Source organism: Tamandua tetradactyla, chromosome 1 (assembly GCF_023851605.1).
Source record: "Tamandua tetradactyla isolate mTamTet1 chromosome 1, mTamTet1.pri, whole genome shotgun sequence".
NCBI classification, from domain to species: Eukaryota; Metazoa; Chordata; class Mammalia; order Pilosa; family Myrmecophagidae; genus Tamandua; species Tamandua tetradactyla.
In genome coordinates this window covers 31,735,244-31,761,028 of record NC_135327.1, presented here as the reverse complement: position 1 = coordinate 31,761,028, position 25,785 = coordinate 31,735,244, and the positions used below count along the sequence as shown (strand labels likewise).

General features: G+C 41.4%; 1 long non-coding RNA gene across 2 annotated transcripts in view; it reads left to right on the top strand.

The window, feature by feature from the left end:
* Nucleotides 1-3,218: 3,218 nt before the first annotated feature.
* The window catches only part of LOC143683978 (uncharacterized), a 63,922-nt gene continuing 41,355 nt past the window's right edge, over nucleotides 3,219-25,785 (top strand). For both annotated transcript variants that reach the window (XR_013175776.1, XR_013175775.1), the window contains exons 1-2: nucleotides 3,219-3,330; nucleotides 24,403-24,524. This is a non-coding gene — a long non-coding RNA (uncharacterized LOC143683978). The remainder of the gene's footprint in view (nucleotides 3,331-24,402; nucleotides 24,525-25,785) is intronic.

Below are 25,785 nucleotides of genomic sequence, written 5' to 3'. Positions count from 1 at the left end.
AGGTCCTTTGCCCTGTCCCTCTGCAGGGGTTGTTCTCTCCTAAGATCCTTGCATGGCTCCCTTTTTCCTCTTCCTTTAAGCCTCAATTATCACTGTCATTGCTCAATTATCATGTCCCATTGAGAACTTTCCTGACCACCCTCCCATCTAAAATTGTAACTCTCCATCACTTCCTATTTCCCTCCTCTGCTTGCTTTATTTTTCTCCATAATATTTATCACTTCCCAACATCCTGTGTAATTTGTTTATTTATTCTCTGTCTTTACCACTATAACATTGAGCACTATTGAGGGCAAGGATCTTTTTTTTTCCTGTTTCATCTCCTCTTTTATCTCTAGTTCTAGAGCAATGCCTGATGCATAGGAGGACCTGAGAAATATTTGAGAATGACTGAATGCTGGAATTTGAACTCAGAAGTATGGTTTTCTTAATTACTATAACTTACTGGCTGAAGAAGGACAACATGGTCCACTCTGACCTACAGCTCACTCTTGGCGGAATCGTAGGTTCTGGCAGCATTTGAATGTGAGCTCTCCATGCAGGGGTGCATTGACCAATAGCAGAAAAGCTCCTGAAGTCCAGGCCCTGCAATCTCTGACTTGAACACCAACTCTCCATGGCCCCAAAACTAAAGATACAGATTAAAAAAAAAATGATCTTGAGGAAAAGAAGAGGGAAATCAGAAATGTAGCAAAGTGGTTTCTAAGGACCCAGTGTTGACTGACCTTTGGCTTTGGGAAGATGGCTCCTTAATTAAAGTGCAGCAGTTAAACATGCGACCCTAGAGCGGCCTGCCTGCACTCAAATCCTGGCTGTGCCACCAGCTCCACGACCTGGCACATCTGTGAGTGTCCGTCTCCTAGTACTATGAAATGGGGTACCAGTATTACATTTCAGCCAATCCAAGAGGCCACTGATGGCCAGAAAACCCAACATTTTCTTGTATACCACTAAGAAAAAAAAACACTACCAGTTACAAACAGCCCATCCATTCTAGAACTCATATGAATCTTATAGGTGCTTTAAGTGAGTTGCCAGATTAAACATAGGGTGTCCAGTTAAATTTGAATTTCAGATAAACAATGAATAATTTTTTAGTATAGGTATGTCCCAAGTTATTAATTTAAAAAATTATTCATTGTTTATCTGAATTTCAAATTTAATTGGAATCCCGCATTTGCCAAATCTGGCATCTCTTAACATTTAGGCAAAACATTGGTGTCTTAGGCTCAGAGAAATATCTAGTAGTTTATGTCTCATTAGTGGGTGCTGGGGATTGAATGAATTAATGTAGGAAAAGCCTTAGATCAGTGCCTGACATATATTAGATGCTCAATAAATGTCAGGTGTTATTATAAGATAGCTAGTACCGGGTCCACGGAGTTATTTCCACCAGCCTATGAGCTCCTAGGGGGTTCACTCCTTAATATTTATTCAAGAAATGAAGAGACCCCTCTGTTTTTGTTTTTTTTTTTAACCCCTTATCTGTCCTGATTCACTCATGGTTGCAATGCTGTGAATAAACCCTGACCTCCGGAAAGAAAATATTTTTAGATGTCTCTTCAATCAGCTCTTCTCCTCAGTCTGCCTCCTGCACCTCCTCCTGAGGCTGCCACCTTTGAGAGCTCAGGTGTCTGCTGCCAATTATGAAGAGACTGCTTAATTAGCCTAATTACAGGACTGTGGGCCAGGCAGCAGGCAGCCCAGGAAGGGGTATTAACCCTGTACTTCCTGCACACATCACAACCTCGCGGTGTCCCAGGACGTGCAGGGCTGCCCGCAGGCGCCACATGGCCACACCTTGCCAGGCTGTTCCCTTGTTCAGCTGTTCCAAGTCTTCCCATTACCAAATAACAACGCCAACACAATAATAGTAACGTGCACTTATGGCCGAACCTTTGTTTGTACGTCTGAACACCATCCACTCTCCAGAGTGCTAACAGGGTCTGATGCAGACAAAAATATTCTACACACAAACAGTCTCTACGTACATTAAGTCTATAAAGCAGATATATATACCTGGGATCCATTTAAATTTTTGTTATATGTGACCAAATTGAAAGATAGAATCTTTGTTCTAGTAATGTTTAATCTCTCTAAGTAATAGCAAATGATATAAGGTGCATGTGATGTGCAGTCATTCTAAGTGCATCCTGTGTTTCGCATAGATATTTTCGCCCGTAAATGTTCACTTTGTTTTACACAGATGGGATTATATAAAATACACGCTTTGGCAGCCCGCCTTTGTTACTGAATGATCTGTCTTCGCTGTCGTTAGTGTCTTCATAGCAGTGCTGGCTCATTCTTTTTTTAAGGCTATGTGATAGTTGACAGGATGGACAGGTTGTAATTTATTTAACCAGGCACCTTTACAAGGCATCGAGGTTGTTCCTAGCTTTGTGCCATAAAAAGAGAAGAAGTAAAACAACAAACAAATCGGCAAACCAAACAAGGAAATGTCTCTGAACTTGGGTGCAGGGTCCAGGATCCAGCCTACGGGACCAGGTGTTAACCCTGAAGTTGCTGGATCCTACGCAGTGGCTAAGAGAACGATCTCTTAGCAGATGCCTGGGTTCAGAGCCCACGTCTATTATTTCCAGCTTTGTGAAATCTTGGACTTAACTCTTTGTACTCCAGTTTCTTCTTCTTTTTTCTTTTTAATTTAATTTTTTCTGATTCAGCCTTAGCAAATAGAATCTTGTCTACATAGCCTTGGAACAGCAAGCCCTCCTAGCTGTCAGTTTCTGGTAAAGGAGCTCTGGACAGATAAGGAGGGCTGTGGATACAGATGCAAGAAGGAGACAAAATTCTGAGAAAAAAAATTAAGGCATTTAGAAGAAGTAATGAGATGAAGCTGAAGGCTAAGAACATTTATAAGAATATAATTCTTCCTCCTCTTCTCTGAGTACAGACCTTCTTGGGAGAAAATTGATACTTGGAATTATCCTGTTCTGCATTTAATAATTAATCATCATTCTTTATTCATTCATTCATTTATTCCACCCAGCAAATATTTTAAATGATTACCTACTATAAGTTATAGACTGTTGTGGGTGTGGGGATATAGCAGGGATTAAAATTATACAGGCAGCCCCAGCTCTCAGGGACTTTGCATTATAGCAGAGGTGATAGACAGCAAACACACCAATAAGGAAAGCATATTGTGTATCAAATGGGGATGAGCGCTGCGGAGAGTGGTGAAGTGGGGTGCTGGGCGCTATCGATAGAGACGGTCAGAGGAGGTTTCTGTACAGTGCAGAACTTCAGAAGCTGGTGCTGTGGTCAGGGGTGGGAAGAGCATGCCAGCAAGAAGGCACAGCCATGGCTAAGGTACTGAGGCTGGAACCTGCTGGGCGTATTCAAGGAATAGGAGTCCCACATGGAATATGAGAGCAGTGGGCTAAGGGGAGGAGCCCCGACATGCGGTTGAACAGGTGGTGGTGGTGGGGGGGTGTGGGTGGAGGGAGGACCCTGGAGGGCTTGTAGATCCTTGCAGGGATTTTGCACTTACTCTGAGGGAAATGGGGAGCCACTGAAGTGTTGGGAGCCCAGGATTTACATGACAGAGCTTAGATTCTAAAAGGATCCCTCTGGCTGTGATTGAGATGTTGATGGGGGTAAGGATGGACTCGGGAAACCAGCTTGGAGGCTAGGACCACAATTCAAGTGAGAGAAGATGACTTGTCTCAGTGATTTACTGTTGTAATAACAAACCACCCCAAAACACAGTGGCCTCAAACATCTGTGATTTGCTACTTGCCCGGACTTTGTGGATTGCCCAGGCCAGTTGGTTGCTTCATGGGTGCCAGCTGGGTCTATCTTTGCATGATTTATGTTTGCCAGACATTGTGAATTTTTACTTGGGTGCAGGATGTTTTTGTATTAGTATACGTATTTTTTGAGTTTTGTTCTGACACGCTGTTAAGTTACTGGGAACCAATTGGATTGTTTGGGGTCATGCTTTTAAGATTAGTTGGGTGGCTGGTGGGATGGGGTTCCAACTCAGTGCTCAGTGTAGAAATAGCACCTGCTCCAAGAGCCCCCCCTGGCTGAGGCAAATGCTTCCAAGTACTCAACCCAATGTCCTGTGAGCTGTGAGGTTGTTCAGAGTGGAGATGATGTTTGCTCTAATCCCGATGTTTTCTCCACAGCCCTGTGTGGTTCCCTCCCCTGTGTGCACTGATCAGTATTCAGCCAAAGACCTCAAGTGGACCCTTGCAGAATCTCAGGAGTTCCCTCTGTGCAGATCTCTTCTCTCTAGCACCCTATCTTCTGCACTCTAGCTGCCTCAGTTTCCCCAGACTCTTAGCTCCATCTCTTTAACTCAAGGAAATGTCATCCTCTGCCTCAGGTCTCTCTCTCCAGACAGATTGAGTTTGAGATGCATCTTAACCATCCTACTGGAGATATCTTGAAATATTTTCTGGAAGAGGTTACTTGGAAAGCTCTGGATGTCTAATGTTTAATCTCATCTCCTGTGGCATGCAACTATTAATCTCAAACATCGACTATTAATTGGTTATCATGGGTAGCTATGCTTAAATTGGCATTTGTACTTCCACAAATTATCAAATCCTAGGTCTTTAATTTGGCCGATGAGCCTCAAAACCTCAATCTCTTCCCTATTTGACTAAAGAAAAACAATAACCAAACAATAACCTGGTTACTCTGGTAATCCTTTGTGTTGAAAATCCACGGAAGAAATTTTACTTTTGACCAATGGGCTGTATTGCTGCTTGTTACTAATAGTAGCTAATGTCCTGGTATTGATGAATGATAGGATTTAAAAAATACTAGCTGGAATGTAGCCAAGGTGACACTCTCACCGACTTTCTGTATTAGCCAAGTTGCTTTGGCTTGCAAAACATGGAAGTCTAAAGCAAACTATTTTAAGCAAAACTCCTAAAACAAATCCCTGTACAAAAATGTAATTTATAGGCTCACTTAGCTCAAAAGCCTAGGAAGTAGGACTTGATTTCAGACAAAATCCTAAGAGCCCTTTCTGTCTTTTTCTCCCACTTTCTACTAATCTCACTTCTGCTAACCTCTCCTTGTCATTGTTCTCGACCTGGCAACCCTAAATTTCTGTTGGTCTTAAGGTTTTAATCTCCAAGAAAAGAAGAGCACTTTTCCCAATAGCCCTGGCGAAAGGGGGATCCCAGTTGACCCAGCTTGGGTGCCATGCCTTTCCTTGTTGGAGGATGGGAGGTGGGGAGGGGGGCAGGCCTACGAGGTCACATGACTTGGGTTTCTCATCTTTCACAGCAAGGGCACCTGGAGCCAGGTACCTCTCTGCTGTGGGCACTGCCCTGGGCATTGTAGGGTACCTAATGCATCCCTGGCCTCTACTCACTAGATGCAAGTGGCTCCCCTTCTCCCAGCTGTGACAACAAGAATGTCTTCTGGGGAGGGAGGGGGGTTTCCATGGGAAGAGATGCCAGACAGGTGATTTGGCCCATGATCCTTCCAATGTGTTTTCTGAGTGGAACAGAAGGAGGTGGGCTTGTGGTTGGGACCTTTTGCTGTCCCAGGAACTGTTGCAGTGGTTATGATTTAGTGCAGTGCTTTCATTTCTCATAAAATAATTTTGGGATAGGGTTTCATAAAAATCTGCAGATACTTGTGAAAATGTGATCTGCATATGAATGTCCTATCAGAACCAGAAGAAATGAAAGCTTCTGGATGTCATAATAGGAGTAGTGAGCTGAGACTGAAGCCCCAAATCCTATTCTTGCCTTCATCTCGTGCTGTTTGTGTGATATTTCTTAAATTACCTAATCTCTCTAATCTTTGATTTCCTCCAAAGTGAAGTAGGCTCACTTATATCAGACAAATTAATAATATATGGGAAAGTCCTAAGAAAAGGGTGAAATGCCATGAAAACTAGAGTAATTATTGAAACATCATCTTCAATTAAAATGAATATGAAAGCTACTTGGGTGATTTCTGCTTTGCCTGAATAGCCTGCCCAGATGTTGGCTGGTTCTCGGTTATTTATTCTTTTTTTTCTTTCTTTCTTCTCTCCTTCCTTTTCTTTCTTCCTCCCTTGTTTGGTTGGTTAATGTATAATAGCACTGTTTCAAGAATGAGGAGGATGAAATATTTTCATTTTCTAGTGTGTTCCAAGAGGCAAAATAATTGCTCACCTGGTTTACCACTAATCTGTGCCTGTTGTTAAAAAGAAAAAGAAGAAGAAAAAAGGAGAAGGAAAAGAGTTCCAGTTCAGGGAGCTAAGTGGGGTGAGAGCTGTCCTAGAACGACGCCACTCTTAGGAAGGCAGACATTATGTTGCAACAGCATATGGTGGCTGTTCTCGGACTTCTGGCTGAGTGCCACCTTGGTAATCATTCAACCGGTTAATTCAGCGGGATTTAAGCTTCTGGTCTTTGTCTGAACGAATCAGAAATTGCCAGGAAGAGTTTGAACCAATTGTGGATTCTAGTTGTAGTCAAGGGTAAAATATATCCCAGAAACAAACAGATGATCTAATCTCATGTCAGATGCAGGGGCTAAATGATTCATCTCTTAAAAGAGACTTATAGTCAGTGTTTACTTCCCAAGCGCACCAGAAGGAAAATTTGCTTCTTAATCTAAACCAGTTGTAGGAAAATTTTAGTGTCACCTTTTGGAGCAAACATTGTTTGACTCTTGGATTTGATTCATAATTTATTATGCAAGACCCTCCTTCGATTTTTTTTTTTCAGTGAAGAATGCTGTGTTTGTTCTTTTCCTGTTTGTAGAAACAAGCTTTTCTTGGGTGATTATCTTTTGATGTGATCACTAGTGGATCGTTTCTCATATTCTTGTTTTCAAATTGAACAGCAGCTGAAATAAACACAGATATTTTCTCCAACGGTAAAATATCTCCTAAAAGATGTTTTCTTCGCAGCAGGAAGCTTTGGATGCTTCCGGAAAAATTCTTTAAGTTGGGGACTTACCCTCCCTTCATAACAATTTACATTTGAATAGTACAAGCTACAGGAAACCGCAGAGAGAGAGGGAAAATTTTTATTATGTGTCTGGTGAGGAGTCTCTGAAGGAATACTGGCAAAATCTTTTTGGTGTTAGGGAGAACCTAAACCCGCCTTTCCACCTCTCTATCCCCGTCTCCTGCCTCCATGGGAGAGTCAAAATAGAGCCCTTCCTACATTGGGTAGGTTAGGGGAGGTGTTTTTCCCTCAACGTATTTCTACAGCTGGAAATTAAGGAAGCTGATTAATAGCTTTCTAACGGAGCACATTCATATTATCCTGTTGTAGCTTCCGACAGAGTTTTTGTTTTGTTTTGTTTGAAGGACCTATTTCCTTTCAAATGAAATTTCAGGATGATGTGCTTGTTAGAAGGCTTGTTTGGAGACTCTTACAGGATTTCTTTATTGGTATTGTGATTTGGATTGGGTAAGTTAAAGGAATGAGATGCACTCCAGTGTGTGGTATTGGGGAAATTAGTCTGATGTCTCTTCCCAGCACACCCTCAGACGCACACAGGCATCCACACGCAGGAAGCAGAAGTGTTTTCTTTGTTTGTTTTTAAGTTTTCACGTCCCAACAATCAGATACGATGACCTAAATAATTCTTCTCATTCAGGGGTATCTGAGAACACTGGCCACCAACTCATTTTGCAAAAGCATACCATATGGCTGAATAGAACAAAATTATTTCCCCAGGCTCCCATAGAACCTGCAATAATGTCTCCTATGCATGAGTCATCATCTCGGGAACTGACCATTTAGCCATTTGCCACGTTTTTATTTTTGTGACATTAGGAAAAACTGGAAATAATTTTAGAAAATAAAGGAAATAGTCTTTGGCCTTTCTTTTTCTTTTCTTTTGGGGCGTGAGGCAAGACAGGGAATAAATCTAATGCCTTTGATTCATGGAAATCCAAGATCTAGGAATAAAACAAATACAGCAGAATTCTTTTCTAAGTGGTAGGAACGGTTCTCATCCCCACGGTTTAGGGTATGTAGGTTTTGGTGTGGGGGATTTGGTGTTAACAGCACAGTGCAATCTGTGCTATACCTAGGGTTTCCTAAATATGAAATAAGAACATCAAAATGACTTATTTTATTGGATTTGAGTGCACTAAATACAGCACTGGAATCAGATACATCTCATTGTTCTAATATCAAACCCTGCATCCATTGTTAAATTTAATTACAATGCAATGAGTCTGTGGCACCTGTATACGATGGAATCCATCAACAGTAAACAGCTCTCTCTGACTGCACGCATCTGACATTTTGAAAGCTTCATGATGATCAAAGTTCAATATTTATTGACTTTCATTTCCCCTGGGCAGAACTCTCTAATCTGGGCTTAGGTTTTTATACTTTGCTTCTGAGAGGTGCTCAAATTCCCCTATTAGAATAATAGCAATACCTTTAATATGGGAGATTTTTCAAGTGTCTCTGCCCACTCTAAATAGAAAATTTCCATTCTGTAGATAAAGGAAACACAGTTATTGTTTGAACTGAGCTGGAACCTTGAGGGAATTGAAGTTCTAACTGTTTGGTGCCCCCCGACCCCCCCCCCCCCCCATCATCAGACAATAGTTTTGTTTTATCCGGATGAAATAAAATGGATGATTTGGCTACAATAGCTACAGGGTAGGGAAAAATCTATTTGTAAGATCTTTATTACTTGTGCCTAAATAAGGTTGCTCTTTGATCACTTGCTGACTCCTAAGTCTAGAAGAATTTCATAGAAGGAGGCACAAAATATTTCAACAGTTTTCATTTCCTTAGTTTTCCTATGAATATTCATTTAACATTTTGGCTGATAAGACAATGAAATAAGCTCTAAGCAGTTTTTCTAGAAATTAAGATATAGCTACAACTTTGAATGATCAAATTTCTCTTCCATCTCTCTCCATTTTCTCACCCAGCTTCCACTTTTCGCTAAGGCATTCATTCCTTTAAGGTATTATATTGCTACATCTATTCATTTATTACTTTATAAGCCTTGCTACCCAATAGAAATATAAATGTGAGCCACATATGAAATGTAAATTTTTCTAAAGCCACACCGAAAAGGTAAAAAGAAACAGGTTAAAGAAGTTAACTTTAAAACTGTATCTTATTAAATCCAAATATGTTTCAAATATTATCCTTTCAACCTGTAATCAGTAGAGAAAAACTGTGAATGGGCTGTTATACATTCAGTGTTTTGGACTAAGTCTTCAAAATCAAAAGTGTATGTTTTACACCGACAGCAAGTCTCAATTCGGACAAGGCACATTTCAAGTGTTCATTAGTGACACGTGGCTTGTGACCACCGCGTTTGACTGGAGAGCTCCAGGATGTCAGCTCCATATGGTTGGTGACTTGGTCGGTTTATTTTCACTGCAGCTGTGACTCTGACATAGTAAGTACATAATCGATGAAATAACAAATGAATATTAAAATTATAAAGGCCACAACTATTTAGCCAAAGATCTGTGTAATAGATGTCTTCCAGCATGCCAAAATACTTTGTTTTCTCTTTTTCCTAGTATTTCCCTCTTGCCTGCTACTCTAAGACTATCAAGATGCAATAAATGTCACTTTGATCATTCATTCAAGCGTTCAACTAGTTTTGCTGGGAAAAGCCAAATTCTGTAACTTGTGGTGACTCTGCCCACTCACCACTCTGAATAGACTCATTAAAGTCATATTCTTGCTCGGTTTCCCCCTCTCAGTTCTCTGTTCCCTTCCTTTAATCACTCCTCTAATCAGCAATGGTTCGCAACATTTAAAAAAAGACCTTTCCTCCCTTGATAGTTTGCCAAAAATCTCCTTACTCTCTTTCCTTCTGTCAAGTGCAATAAACAAAAATGCATTTAGCACCTCCTTTGTGCCAGATACCATAGAAGCACCACAGCTACACCTGGGGGCAGCACAAGCGCTGAGCAGTCCTTGAAGAAATTTCAGTCCAGCTGGGGAGATAGACAAGTAAACAGTAATTACCTTTATGACACAGGAAGTGGTGTCAAGAGCATGGGCTCTGGAGACAGAGAGGGGATTAATCCTGGCGCTGTCACTTACTAGCTATGTGGGGTCAAGCCCGTCATGATACATCTCTATGTCTTACTTTTCTCATCTGTATAATGGGTATACTAAATCTATACATCATAGTATTGTTGTGAGGATTAAAATAAAGATGCCGATCTTTATCTATCATCCTATTATCTGTATTTATCATCTATTATCTATCCATCTAGTTATCTAGCTTTTCATCTACCACCCATCCATCTATTCTTTCTATCTATCTATTAATCAATCAATCTATCTACTATCTATCTATCTAATCTTTTTATTACACTCTGTGTAAAGGGGGTGGCCCACATTCATGGCCAGCTGAGGTTATCTTAGAAGAATGTCAGGTATTGACATACAGTAAGTTAGCTGTTATTAAGTATTAGTTATTATTCTCATGGTGGCTATGCTTGATAATGGGAGAAGAGTTCCCTGTAGGAAAATTCAAGGGACATGTCAGCCCAGACATTGAAGGGTCAGGTGACATTTCCTGGAGAAAGCACTACCTCAGCTGAGACCTGATGATGAGTACGAGGGCCAGTTCAAGAGAGAATTTTCCTCTGGGCAGAGGGAACAGGATATGCATTTGAGAAACCGAAACAAGTTGATTCTTGTGAAAGCAAGAGGTTGCAAGCCTAAAGGCCTCTGGGGACCAGGTAGAAAATATTAGCTTGAACTATATTATACCATTTTGAACCATACAAATGGCAATTATCTATGGTTTACCTTAATATGATGGCTAAAATGTGCTGTGTGTAAAAAATAAACAACCCCCCAGCAAACTCCTTCATAAATGGCATAGCAGTGGCCCCGGGGCCTCCCTTGGACACCTGCAGTTACTTGGGCAGGGGAGGTGTGTAGAGAAGATGAGTGCAGGCACTCATATGAGGCAGTGGTCTCGGGGCTTTCCATGTGGGGTTACAGACTCCTCACTGTTTATTGCTGTTGTTTAAGAGAAGTCCAAAAGTGAACTTTCAGAGGCTATTTTTTTTTCCTTTTTTGTGAGAAATAACATATATACCAAAAAGCAGTAAATTTCAAAGCACATTGCAACAATTAGTTGAAGAACAGATTTCAGAGTTTGGTATGGCTTACAACTCCACAATTTTAGGTTTTTATTTCTAGCTGCTCTAAGGTCCTGGAGGCTAAAAGAAATGTCAGTATCATGATTCAGCAATCATATTGGTTTGCTAAACCCTACCTTCTCTGTATAACTCCACCATCATCTTTGATCTTTCTCCCACTCTTTAGGGTATTTTGGCTATGCCCATTCTAACTTTTTCATATTGGAAGGGGCTGTTGATAATACGGGCTCGGGGGATGAAATTAGTTGATGTTCTGGAGAGGCTGGCCCTCCTGCATTTCAGGACTTATCTGGTCCAGGGACCTATCTGGAAATTATAGGTTTCTGGAAAGTTACCCTAGTGCATGGAACCTTTGTAGAATCTTGTATAACACCCTAGATGTTCTTTAGGATTGGCAGGAATTGTTTTGGTTGGGGTTTGGCAAGTTATGGTAGGTAGCAATGTCTAACTGAAGCTTGTATAAGAGTGGCCTCCAAAGTAGCCTCTCAACTATCTTTGAACTCTCTCAGCCACTGATACCTTATTTGTTACACTTCTTTTCCCTAGAGGCTATCTTTTGATGTTAAAATAGTAGCCTAATTTTTTTTTTTAACATGTGAGAGGTGGAAGGGAAAAATGGGGTCAAAGCACTTGTCGACCCAATGTACTTTCTAAACTACCAGCTGCTAATCTTTGGCTCAGAGTTGAGATTGGGGCTGGGTAGTAATGAGGCTCGGCTTCTGAGTCCAATATTTTAAGGAGAGCCTTCTTGAATGTTTGTTCACTTTTTGTTGTCCTGCTGATTGTCATTATCATTCAAAGTCATTTCCTTCTAAAGCCCTGCAGTGGTTCCATCTACCCACCCACAGAATTAAATTCAAACTCTTCTCCACAGTTTATGAGACCCCACCTAACCTTGTCTCTGTTGACTTCCAACCAACCTCTCTCACTCTGTTCCTCTCCATCAGTGCTCCAGTCACATTTTATTTTTTTCATTGGAGCTCGCCACGCTCATTTCTGCCTCAGGACCTTTGCACGGGCCTTTCTTTCTGCCTGAAATGCTTCTCTCTTAGAGACACAAAGCTAGCTCCTTTTCATTCAGGTCTCAACTCCAATGGCATCTCCTCAAGTAGGCAAGGTTGGGTAGCCTCAAAACCCCTCCCAAATTTGACAACTCATTAGGAGAACTCACAGGACTCAGCATATCATTGTATTTGTGCCTATGATCCTTACAGCAAAAGGGTGCAAAACAAACTCTACAAAGGGAAAATGCATGTGGGGCAAAGTCAGGAAAAACCAGACACGAGCTTCTAAGGATCTTCTCTCAGAGGACATTAATTCTTCCAGCAACAGGTGGTGGCAACACGGGTGAATCTTTTAGAGACCCAGTGCTCAGAGTTTTTACTGGTGGCTGGGCACATAGCCTCCTCTCCCCACCCCCACCTCAGCCTTGCATGTTCCAAAATTCCAGAAGGAAAGCAGGTGTTCCAAACAAACCACATTGTCTATACAAATGGGTTTGGCATGGCAAACCATTCTTCTCAGGAAATGGTGGGAATCCTCCTGAAATCCATGTTCCCAGACACTTGCCAAGGGTAGACCTTCCGGAGGAGAGCAGCCTCAGTTGTGCTGTGTTAACTCTTTTCTGCTCGTCCAAGGGTACTTGCCCCTCAGCTTTTCTCCATCAGATCATCCTGTTTTATTTTCTCCTTGGCCCCTCCCTATGTTCTGAAATTGCCCCATTTATTTCCTGGTTTGCTTGTAAATTGTCTCCCATGTAGGGATGTGAACTTATTGCATGAGGAAACCACGCCTTGCATTTGCTACTCTATCTCCACTGCATACATGAATGATTTCACCCTGTCCCCTTGCTGAAGGGCAATTCTTGTGCCTGATAAGAATGATCTATCCTGAGAGTTCCTCTGTCAGACTTTTCAGTTTGGCATGTGGGTGCAGTGCTCGGGGTTTTGGCCAACATTGGCCCAGCTGAGACACAGCTTTCATGAGTGGGAACAGCGGGTCCTTTTTCCTCTCTGGCCAGACTTTGTCTTTCCAGACTGAAGAATTTTCAGTTGACTTCCTAGCAGCATCCCATCACCCCCTCCCTGTCGTTTAGCCCCCCTTTCCCCACTCACCCCTTTGATATATGGGGTTATCCTTCTCCGTATGTTCTCTAACTTGAGGATGGGGTGTAGCAACCAGAGGGGGCATTCCAGGTGCCTCCAGGCTGGGCTCTGGCTAAGGGCAACCCAGCACTTCCCTTTTCTCCCCAACCCACAATCAGGGAGTCAGGGGCTTTCTGCTAATACCCAAAAATCTGGAACAAGAAATGTTCTGTTCTCTTTCCGAGTCTCTGTCTCTTAGGCCCACATCTCACCGATTCTTTCATTTTTCCACTCTTTCTGCCTCACCAAATCTGGAAACTCACATTAATTGACAATAATAATTAAGCAAAAATGGTATAATGATAGCAGCATTACTTGAGAGCTTACTGTGTGGGAGGTGATTGTACTAAGAGCTTTGCACACGTGTCTCAAAGTTCTTACAACATAGATGCCATGATTATTCCCATTTTATAGATGAGAAAACTGAGGCTTACTGAAGGAATCTGCCCTAGAACATGGAGTTAGTAAAAGTAAGGGAATTGGGATTCTGTTTGTGGTCTGTTTGACTTAAGGAGCTCCACCTTAAGCCACTTTGCTATACTGTCTATACAACACACACATGCGCACACACGGTCACTTGTTTTATAAGCCCTGAAGCTGTAGAAGGATAGAACTTTGATCCTTTAAACTTCATGACAATTTTTTTCCAGAAAGATTCTTCTCAACTTGTAAGAAACTCCTTCTTTCCATCCTTTTTATCCTTGCTGCTCCCTTTCTTCTCTTCTTTCCCTCCCTTCGTCCTTTCTTACACTCTTTATTGAAACATTCTGGGCCAGACACTGTGCCAAGCATTGAGGAGACAGGTGTGAACCAGACAATTACCTGTAACTTTCCTGTGAAATCTGTCTTCATACTGCCACAGGCATAGGAACCAATAGGTAGGTAAATGACGAGCTGTAATAATTTTGTTAACTATCCCAGAAGCTGGGGACGTGCTGCGGTTTTGAATTCTGGGCACTCCTGCTGTGCAACGGAGGGGAAGGCCTGCAGGTTCCAGGTGTGGCCACAGGAGGCAGTAGAAACCCCATCTCTTTCCTGCTGGGAGGCCTGAGCGAGCGCAGCTGCCTCCAGCCCCACTTGTCCAGCCCTGGTCCTGACCCTTGGCCCTTTCACAGCTCTGGATTAGGGGCTGTGCGTACAGCCTGGAGGCTCCTCCCAGCCCTCCCAGAAGCCTCTGGGCCCGCCGGCCCCTCAGCATGGCACAGGTGTGCCCCCAACTGCTGGACCTTTACAATGATCTTTTTCCTTTTCTTGCTCTTAAAATATTTTTTTGTGGTAGCTTCACAAACGTTTTCTCTTTCTCTCCCTCTTCCTCTTTCTTTGACTGCTCTAGTATCAGCGCCTTATGCCTAGAGGGACAATTTCTTCTTTATTTAAAAATTTTTAGTGTGATAGCACTTATATAAAATTTGCCATGGAAACCATTTTTAAGTGTACTGTTTGAGTGGCATTGATTACATTCACAACGCTGTGCTGTCGTCACCACCATCCAGTACCAACACTTTTTTATCACCCCAAAGAGAAACTCGGTTAATTAAGCATTAACTACCCATTCACCCTGCCTCCAGCCCCTGGTAAGCTCTAATCTGCTTTCTGTCTCTATGAATTCCCTTATTCCAGATATTTCATATAAATAGAATCAGGCAATAAATGTACTTTTGTGTCTGAGTTATTTTGCTTAGCATACTGTTTTCTAGGTTCACCCATGTTGTAGCATGGATCCGAACTTCCTTTCTTTTGATGGCTAAATAATATTCCATTGTATGGATATAGTAGAGGGGCAACTTCTTGATGACAGAAGGGTGGGGTGGGGTCAAGGACTGTCAAACCTTCCCTTTAGCTCTGTATGAAATGTATTTTTAGGCCTTTATGATCCAAATTAAACCAATACATGGCTTGATCCATGCAACATCTCACAATTTCCAATAATAATAATAATAATAAAATAATAATAATAGCTAATATTAGCGAAATGCTTTCTGTGTGCCAGGAAATAGTCCCAGTAACTCAGGGAATCATTTCAATGATTACACAGTGTAGGTACTATTATTACACCATTTATGGATGATAAAGCTGTGGCTTAGAAAGCAGATGGGGAGTTGCCTAACACTTATGATTAAATAGCAAGTAAGTGTGATGCCAGGAGGGTCTGACTCTCACAACCAAGTCTGTGTGCTTATTGCATGCTGACCCTCCATTCGACTTCACCAATGTCTGCAGCCCAGAACAGAGCAGACGGAAAATATGCATAGTTTTCAGCCAATTGTGACATATTTGAGTGCCATTAATAAAAGTCAAATTATCTCTTGGTTTCTTATTGAGACTTGCTGCGTGGAAGAAGCCCTCTGGTCCTCTGTCCATTACTGAGCAACTCGAGATCTTTGTTAATCTTGTGTTAGCTTACTCATCACTTTTTTTTTTTTTTAACTTTTTATATATACAAAGCAAAGAAATGAAAAAGCAATAGTTTTCAAAGCACTCTTTAAAGAGTGGTTACAGGACAGATCCCAGAGTTTGTCATGGGCTACCATACAATCCTCTCAAATTTTTTCTTCTAGCTGTTCCAGAATATAGGAGGCTAGAGGGCTTAAATACCTGTTTATCATCACAATTGACTTTTTTTTCCTTCTTTTTTTGTGAACAATAACATATATGCAAAAAAGCACAGCACCACAATTAGTTGTATAACATATTTCAGGCTTTGACATGGGTTACAATTTTAGGTTTTTACTTCTAGCTGCTCTAAAATACTGGAGACTAAAAAAGATATGAATTTAATGATTCAGCATTCATATTCACTTGCTAAGTCCTATCTTCTCTGTATTATTCCACCATCACCTTTGATCTTTCCATATCTCTCTTTGGGGTTGTTTGGGCTATGGCAATTCTAAATTTTTGATATTGGAAGGGTCTGTCACTAATATGGGGTAGGGAGATGGAACTATGTGATGTTCTGCAGAGGCTGGACTAGGTTTCAGGACTTATCTGAACCAGGGACCCATCTGGAGATGGTAGGTTTCTGGCAAGTTACCCTAGTGCCTGGAACCCTTGTGGAATCTTATATATTGCCCTAGGTGTTCTTTAGGATCGGCTGGAATGGTCCAGGTTGGGGGTTGGCAGGTTATGAAAGGTAGCAAGCTGTAACTGAAGTTTGCATAAGAGCAACCTCCAGATTCTATTTGAACTCTCTTTGCCGTTGATACTTTATTAATTACACTTCTTTCCCCCCATTTGGTCAGGATGGAATTGTTGATCCCACGGTGCCAGGTCTGGATTTATCCCTGGGAGTCATCTCCCACCGTGCCAGGGAGACTTTCACCCCTGAATGTCATGTCCCATGTAGGGGGGAGGGCAATGATTTCACTTGCAGAGTTGGGCTTAGAGAGACTGAGGCCACATCTGAGCAACAACAGAGGTCCTCCAGAAGTAACTGTTAGGCATGCCTAGAGGTAGCCTACATCACTTCTTTTTGAAAAGACTATGGGCTTGAAATGTGGCTAAAGAATACAAAATAGACCTGGGAATATATTTTCTTAGCCTTCCACATAGACTGCTAATGCAATGGAACAATTATTCACAGGAATAAATTCTTCAACTGGTCATGTGCAGACCTTATAATTCAAGTTTTATCTATTGTATTTGTGTGTGTGGTATGAAAGGGGCACAGAAAACTTTATGCATCCAGATTTAAGAATCCAAAAGGTGATTGGCTGAAAATGTCACGTAAAAGCGATTTTATTTTTGACATTTTGTTGGGTGAGAAGTGGGAAATTCAGGTTTCTGTTCGAGCAGTGCCCGAAAGAGAAAACTTTGATTGATTGCAGGCTATATATGGGCAAAACGGTGCACTGAAAAGTACATGGGTTCAGAGGCTAGAGAAGGATGGGCTTGAATTCTGCTTCTCCCAGCACCCATGTGGGTTTCCAGGAAAGCCATTCATCTGAGCCTCTTTTTTCTTCACGGGGAACCAGGAATTGGGACACTATCCTGAAGATGTGCTGAGGAGGCAATCTGAAGTAACTTTTAGAGGTAATTTGTATAAAGCACATGGCAGAACGTACGCTCTCCGTTACTTTATACATAACGAAAAAGAAACAGTATAGATAATTATAGAAGTGAAATTTTTCATACTTGAACTTTGAAAAGAAACTGAAAAACTATTCACTTAATTCTGCAAGAATACAGGAAACTGTTCATGGGTAACACACATGTAGATTTAACTGAAGAAAGTTGTGGTGAACAGCAAGTGTAGGCAACCTAGAAAATACAATTCATGATTCAATCTGCTGAAATATGCTGGGCACATCTGACTAGGAGCTCTTCCCCTTTGAGCCTTGTCTTCACTAGGAAGTTTTCCCTCCTGAGGGAATTGTTTTATAATACAGAAATGGAGTAATAAGAGAGAAATCTGTTCCCCAGGGAATAAAGCAAATGGCTGGGGAGCAAATCTTAATCAGTCATCTAATGCACTGTTAAAAAAATGTCTATGTACAACGTAGCCCCACAAGGCCACCCTTTTGTGGTTGGGGGAAGAAACGTCTATAAAGCACAAAGACACCTCGCCCCCACCCTCCACCTCTAAAATCTCCACTTCCTGTGCCCTCTCTCAGCCCTTTGAGGGATACGGTGCACTAAAATGAAGGCCAGCCGTGGTGGTTTATCACTGCAATGAGGAACACGCAGTGTGAGCCAGTCTGTTGTGCGTCTGCAGCCTGGAGCTGTCACCACTTATCCTCGTGTGACCTGGGGTGAATAAACTGACATTTCTGAGCCTCCACTTCCTCACCTGTAAAATGGCAGGTGTGGCAAAGATGAGATATTTATAATCCCTAAAAAGATTTTAGCTCAGTGCTCAGTGAAGCTTAGCTATCATAATTTCTGGAAAAGGGCTGGTTCCATATGTTTTCAAAGACTTTCAGGAGCTTCTCTAGAAAGAGCATCTGAGGAAGACTGTTGGAATTCAAAGGGCAATTCAGAACAAGTTTAAAAAGCTTGAAAAATCTGGAATCGGGGGTGATTGGGAGTAATCTTGCCACCTGGAAGAGAAGGAAGTCAGTATGCACCTCGCCTGTAAGCGCGCAAAGATGGAAAAGGATTGAGAAAGACCAAGATGGAACTGGGGCAAAATTGCCCCTTTTTCAAGAAGGGGCCGACTGAGTTATGGAGACCCTCTCATTCTGCATATAAGTTGGAAACTAGGATCTAAGGGAAAGGCTAAATGAATCAATACATGTAACACTCTTACAAAGCTGTCAGGCCCAAACTAAGTCCCGTTTAACACTAAATTGCTGGGGCACACGCGCCTACCCCCTCCCCTCTGTGTTTCTAAGGAGCATGGTGCTGGCCTCAAAGTGGGGAAAGCTGGCTCCGGGTGGCCAAAACAAACAAACAAACAAACAACAACAACAAAAGCCCCCAAATCCACTTACTCTTGTGTTTTAATATAAAGCACACACACATATATATATATATATACACACACACAGTGCATAAACAGATTATATAGAGTATCTATAGTATTAACGTTTCGAGGAGAGTTGATAGCTAGATATCTAAAAAGACTTAGGTGATAATGACCACAAGAATTGAGAAGCACTAGCTTACACTAGCTTACACCCAAGGGGCGGTGGGAATTTGCATTTACGGGGGTACGAACAAAAAGAATGCAGGGACCTCAGAGGGTTGGCATGGCGGTGGTGGGTGGTGTGAGTGGGGAGTTTATGTATTTAGCATTAAGCAAAGCAGGAAACTCCTCCTAAGGTAGCAAGACAGCTCTCTTGGCTTTCTCTCTTTCTGATATGTAAGGCTGCCTTGTATAGAGAGAGGAGAACAACTTTGCTGTGTGTCTTGGGCAAGCTGCTGACCTCTCTGAGGCTTATCTAGAAATCGGGGATAACAATGCGAGAGTATGTATAACGTATCTGAGAAACAGTTGATGTTTGATAAATGTTAATTCACTTTTACACTGAGCTCCTGGTTCTTCTTGTAAAAGGGCAGATAATCAGTAGCAGTTGAAGATGCCCAGGAAGAGAGCGCAATTATTGACATTTTAATAAATTTTACCCCCCCCCATCTTTCCAAAGTTCCATCTTCCAAAGTTCTGGTTCTTAATTTTCTTTTGAAATTGTAGATAATACATGTATTCAGGACTCACCTACCCAAGATTGCACAAGCATTATTTTAGTTAATTCTCACAACAGCCCTATGAAATAGCTACTATTAGTATCAGTGATCTTTTACTGATGAGAAAACTAAGGCTTTGGAAGGTTAAGTAACTGGTCCAAGGGCATATAGTGGGTAGAGCTGAGGTGTGAATTCTGACACTCTATCCGTAGAGCTCCCTCCGAGCAGGTTACCACCAAATTATTCATGAAAACCTGATATAAGCCAGGACTTTCTACCCAAAACACGAAGCATCTGCACGCAATTCCGCAAAACACTGCACAAGACTCAGTCCATTGCAAATGCCTTGTAATAAGGCAGAGATTTCAGCAGGGGACAATAACTTCCTCCTAGAAAATATTTTGGGAATTTGTGGGGACCCTTTTGTTTAGCACAATGATCAGAGTAGCACTGGCTGTACAAGCAGGGATGATGTGTGGGACTATTTTTAAAAAGTATTTTTAAATTTACATACAGTCAAATTAACTTTTTCGGTCTCCAGTTTTTTTTTTTTTTTTTTTAATTTTGAAACATGTATAGAGTTGTGAAACCACCACCACAATCAAGATACAAAACAGTTCCTTTCACCTCAAAATATCCCTTGAATTGTCCGAATATAATCAGTCCCTCCCTCTTCTCTCACTCTTCCCCAGCCTCCCCACCCCAATCTCTACAACCATTGATTTGTTCTCCATCCTTACAGTTTTGTCTTTCCAGAAAGTTCTATAAATGGAATCACGCAGTGTGTAGCCTTGTATTTGTGTGCCTGGCTTCCTTCACATAGAATATTGTCTTTGAGATTTATACATATTGTTGCCTGAAACAGCAGTCTATTCCTTTTCTCCCCCTCAGTTATGTGGATGTATTAAAGTTTGCTTATCCATTCACCGGTTGGTGGACATTTGACTTGTTTCCAGATTTTGGCAATTCTGAGTAAAGCAGTTATAAACCTTTGTGTACAGATTTTGTATGAGCATAAATTTTCGTTTCTCTTGGCTATTTCTTAGTAATGAGATTACTGGGTGATTTGGTAAGTGGTGTGTATTTACTTTTCTAAAAAACTGCCAACTGTTTTCCAAAGTGGCTGCATCACTTTGCATTCCCACCAGCAATGCATGAGAGTTCCAGTTTCTCCACATCCTTGCCAGCACTTGGCATATCAGTTTTATAAAATTCCAGCCACTTCTATAAGTTCAGAGTGGTATCTCATTGTGCTGATGTTGAATAGCTTTTCATATACTTATTTGTCATCCAAGTATCTTCTTCGCTAGTGTCTGCTCAAATTCTTTGCCCATTTTCAAAAACTGGGTTGTTTGTTTTCTTTTTATTGATTGTTGGAGTGTATTAAAAAGATGTGTTGTGGAAACAAACCCCTTGTCAGATATGTGATCTGGAAATATTTTCTTTCTGTACGTGGCTTGTCTTTTTGTTGTCTTCACAGTGTCTTACACAAAGTGAAAGTTTTAGATTTTGGTGACGTCCCATTATCCGATTTATCTCTTATGGATTGTGGTTTTGTTGTTGCCACTGGCATTTTTGAATACCATGAGCCAAGCAAAATGCATCCTGTAGACACCACATCAGGGTTGAAATTTTAGAGTTGCAAGGGCCCTTACGAGACGGGGAAGCTTCTGGGATCTGTGGCTTCAGGACTGTGCCTGGCCTGCTATGAAATCCGTCACCGTGATTGGACTGGGGCCGCGTTTCTCTTGGGGGGTTCCTCCGCATGCAATGGGGAAGTGAAGGCAGGCTCGTGTCCGGGAGACACGGGGCTCCTCTGATGGATACACTCAGCGTTGCCTAAACGTTCTTAGACTTGCACCGCAGTTGCAGATTTTTCCTGCCCAACCTCCCTTTCTTTCCTCTCCTCTGCTCCTCGCGGGTTGGCCCTGCCTTAGAACTCTTAGAACTGACTCATCTCCCAACCTTCTCCAGCTCCCCCAATTTTCCTTCACACTCCTTATTACCCCTAATAAGTGTCTTGCTTATCTTTTTCCAAATTACTAAATTTGGAAACTAAACTGCTCCTCCCAGGAACCAAACCCAGAGACTTTTTAAAGAGAAAAACTACAAAAATCATCATTGTAATTTCTCTCTCATTTTACGGAAGAAATTGGGGCAGAGAAGCGACGTGACTTTTCTAAGTTCACCTAACTAATAAGAGGCAGTTGGTGGCCACAATCCAGGAAGACCAGTTTCTGATCCAACTCTCCTCCCTTTACCCCTCTTTCTTCATTATTGATTGGCTATCTGGGTCTGTATTAGTTATCTATTGCTGGGTAAAACATTATCTCAATACTTCGCAGTTTACAGTGAGACACGTGCATTAATTCGTACTTTGTGCGAGTCAGGAACCTGGCCTGGCTTAGCCGGGGTCTCTGCTTTCGAGCTTCCTCGCAGGCTGCAGTCAAGACGTGGGCTCAGGTGAGGGGAGAACGGGCCTCCAAGCTCAGGTGGTTCTTGGTAGGATTCCATTCCTCAAGGTCTGTTGGACTGGGGAACCTCAACTCCTGGCTGGCTGTTGGTCACAGGCCACACTCAGTTTCTTGCCTGGAGGCCTCTCCAACACAGCAAGGTGTGCAACCTGCAAAGGCCAGAGAGCGAGTCTACCAGCAGGACAAAGTCTTTTGCAACCAAAATTTGTTGTAACCTAATCACGGAAGTGACATCGCATCACCTTTGCTGTTTTCTATCGGTTAGAAAGTCGCTAGGCCAGACCCCACTGAAGGGGAGGGAGGGATTACACAGAGACTGTGAGCAGGAGGAGGGGGTAGTTGGGGGCTGTCTTAGAATTCTGACTACTTCAGGGTCTTTCTTGCAAAACACCTTTGAGGGGAGAGGTCAGGGATCTCGCTGAAAACAGAAAGAAGTGCTTGCGTAACTGCAGAAAAAGACTGAAGGGAGAAGCTGATCAGTGAGAAGAAGCAGGAGAGAAGTGACGGGGAGAGGGAGGGAAGCCATAGGACGTGCCAAGCTGGGCCAGCAAAGTCCTCTGTGCTCCCTCTCAGGTGCCCTTACTTCTTCTCTTTTCATTTCGTTCAATGCTGAAGGTATGGAAAATAACAGATTGTAACAAAGATGAGGATATTGCATTTGAAGAGACTATTTGCTTTCTGGATGATTACATATTTATTTTTCCAGGACTGAGAATGTACATAATCGTCATGAAGAAATCATAAAAAAGAAAACCATAACCTTTGCAGACAAGAAGGAAGTGCGAAACAATAAGAAAACAATGATAATCATTAATATTTTTCAAGGGCTTGTCAAATTGCCAAGAGCCCAGCAGCTCTGTCCCAAAGCATCTTCAGAATAAACTAATGAGTTTGGTGTTATTATTATCCTCATTTTACAGAGGAAGAAGCTGAGGTTCTCTGAGAGAGATTATGAGATTATGAGATTTGCCTGGGGCAAACTGTGCTGGGGCAGGAAGTGACAGCCATGTTGATTTCATTTCAGTATTCTCTATCAGATGCTTTTTCAAACTTTATTCGTTCAGCTATAAACTTTCACAGTTGCTGCCACATCTAATATCACTTATTATACTATTTACTTAATTTTTTCCTTTGAAGCAACTCACTTAAAAAAATATATAGCTTTATCCTAAACATTGATATATATGACTTGAACCCATGATTTTTTTTCAGTTGGACTCAGTGCTACTAAAATGATCTCCTGGGTGTGGAGCAGAAAATGTGACACATTACAAATTAAAAAATATATTAAAAAATCACTAAAGTCACAAAATCTAGAAAAATAATATTTTAAAACATTGTCTTTTTTTTTTATAATACTTTTTTCCTACATGTTTTGGCAGCATATTCTTTGATTGTCTCTTCATATAACAAAAAAATTTAGATGATCGTTTTCTGAAAAGACTACCAAAGAGATGATTTATTTTTTCCTCTATTGTGATTGTTCAAAATTTTTTTTCTATTATTGCAGCTTTTAGAAAAGTTTCTTTTGGTTTCACTTCTCATTACTGGTTAGGTGACATAAATTTATAGGATGTTGTCTCAAATTTGGGAAAAATTCTACCAAGTGTTTTTCAGATATGACCTCAAAGGTTTCACAGCTTTTCATGTTTTCTCTGGCAGCGATGAATCTTAAATACTCTTTGAGTGATGATAATTATTAACCAGTTGGTTGTTGCTATCTTCTTCATAGAGATGGTGCATCAGTTTTATGATATCTTTGTTGATACCATTTCTTCTTAATAAGTCAGCAAGAATTGACCTCTTTTTCCAGGGTGATGATATCATATATTCTTCTTTATTAGCTGGGTGATTAAATAACCTAATAGCCTCTTCATTACTTTTATTCAAAATAGACCCCTTTCTCTGAACATGACCAATGTTCTGTTTCAAAAGGGAACTCAGCAGACATCCACAGGTCAGGATGTGTCAAATATCATAAGAGTGCCTGATATGTTGGCAGTGCATTAAATATCATTATTTGGTGCTGTTCGTGTAACTGCCACACTGAAATTTAAATTGCAGTGTCCATCCATTCAGTTTTACTGGAAACAGCCCTGCTCATTCCTTCCCTATTGCTGTGCTCTGCCTTCATGCTACAATAGCAGAGGTGAGTAATTATGACAAAGGCTGGATGGCCCACCGAGCCTAAAGTATTTACTATTTAGCTCTTTACCAAAAAGACTTATCCTAGTCCTAGGATGAGTAAAAGACACACTCGCCCCCTCAGCCTCCCTGAAAGCAACGACCATTTTCCAGTGCCTAATACTTACTAAGCTGTTTACTGTCTCAACACCAACCTCCTGCTCTTCCCTCTGGCTGGAATTCTTTTCCCTCTCCCAGCTGCTTTTTTTTTTCGGTCTGGTCCTAGTCATCCTTCAGACAATTTCATCTAATTAAGATCTCTGGCCATCTTGCCTAAAATAGGTCCTTCCCATTATTTTTAACCAAAATTTCCTGTTCTTTTCCATTATGAGTCCTGCCCATGATTCGTAATGATTGTTTTATCATCTTCTTTCAGGACAAGTTCCCTGTCCACAGCAACTATGCCTGCTCTCCATGGGGGATGAGGGCACGGGCTCTGAAGCCAGATGGCCTGGATTCGAATCCCAGCCCTGCCACTTACCAGTTGTGGGGACCTGGGTAAGTCATTCAACCTCTTGGTTCTTCTGTTTCCTTAGTTGTAAAATGGGGCTAATCATAATAACTATCACTGTGGGTTTTTTTGTTGTTGTTGTTTTTTCATGGGCAGGCACTGGGAATCAAATCACCTTGGTTTTTGTTTGTTTGTTTGTTTTTTTAACATGGGCAGGCACCAGGAATCAAACCCAGGTCCTCTGGCATAGCAGACAAGCATTCTTGCCTGCTGAGCCACCGTTGCCTGCCCTCACCTTGGGTTTTGAGGATTAAATAAGGTGATTTAGAAAAAGTTAAAGCAGTTCCTGGCCCATGGTAAATACTCAGTAAGGGTTCGCTATTAATAATCAACACTGTATCATTAAAATCTAGCACAAAAGACTTCAATGAGTGAACAAATTTTCTGGATCATATAGTATTGGTAGAATGAAGGCTTTATCTAGTACTGAATGAATAAGTGTCTCATACCTCTCATTTGTTAACCTGCTTCTTTTTAGCATTTTGAATCTTGAGTTTTCATTGAATACATGAAAGGCTATGATTAGATTTGGTTTACATAACAAAGTCAAATTAGTCATTTCAGTGTTGGAAGAATTTTTTAAACTTTTCTTTTCTTTATTTTCCCAACTTGGTTGCTATATTGGTGTTCCCATGGCTAGGTTAAGACCTAAAAATTTTATGGTGCCAATATAAGTTAGCTAAAGCCGTGAAAATGCTGTGTAACAAATTACCCTGAAACTCAGTGGCTTTGAGCAGTAATTACTTTTTCTCATGCAAGTTTCTGCAAGTTCAGCTGATCTAGGCTGGGCTGGACTTGGGTCCAGGTCTGCTCCAGGTGTTTTCATCCTCTGAAGATGGATGAGCAGTCTCGCTCTTCTTATGACAACTTTGGAAATACAGGAGAGCAAGGCCCACTGTGCAAATGCATTTCAAGGCTTTGTGTGCACCATGCTTGTTACCACCCCATTTGCCAAAATAGGTCACACGGTCAGTTTCACATCAGTGGGACAAGGAAGTATATTCTAGTCAAAGCAGGAGTGGGACAGGAGTGACTATTTCCTGAACAATAATTCAAAGTGTCCCAGGACCCCTACCAAATCAAACTCAAAATCAATCTCAAATATAAATGGGAATGGTGCTTTTCAAAGTGACATAAATCTATGTGTATGTTGAAATTAAAAAGAATTTTCCTGAATTTTCTGGTTGTCTCACTTGGTGGGCAAGGAGAGGATACAGTGGTGTTTCTGCTTTTCTGATTGCCTAAGTG